General features: G+C 30.1%; 1 protein-coding gene across 1 annotated transcript in view; it reads right to left on the bottom strand.

Moving 5' to 3' along the window:
• The window catches only part of ctnnbl1 (catenin, beta like 1), a 52,802-nt gene that overhangs the window by 21,824 nt on the left and 30,739 nt on the right, over positions 1-239 (bottom strand). The gene's annotated exons all lie outside the window — the stretch shown is intronic.

Here is a 239-nt window from a genome sequence, read left to right as displayed (position 1 = left end):
TGCTCAAGGCTTTATTTCCAATGTAACAATAGTTATATAAAGATTCTAAAAATATTAATGGGCAGTATCAGAAAGGAAAAGAAGCATTTTTAAGAACGTAGTGTCTAATTAGGCAATTATGTGAATGAAACCCTAACCCAATTAATCGATAAGTCTATGACATGTGAAAAAGGAGTCACAAGTTCCCAGAAGTGAGGTCCTTAACTTGCTATTTTTATCCTTAAAAAAAAAAAAAAAAA

This window comes from Morone saxatilis, unplaced genomic scaffold, assembly GCF_004916995.1.
Source record: "Morone saxatilis isolate NCDOM2014 unplaced genomic scaffold, NCSU_SB_2.0 Contig15, whole genome shotgun sequence".
NCBI lineage: Eukaryota > Metazoa > Chordata > Actinopteri > Moronidae > Morone > Morone saxatilis.
The sequence above is the reverse complement of the archived record's forward strand: the minus strand, read 5'-3'. Positions and strand labels throughout refer to the sequence as shown.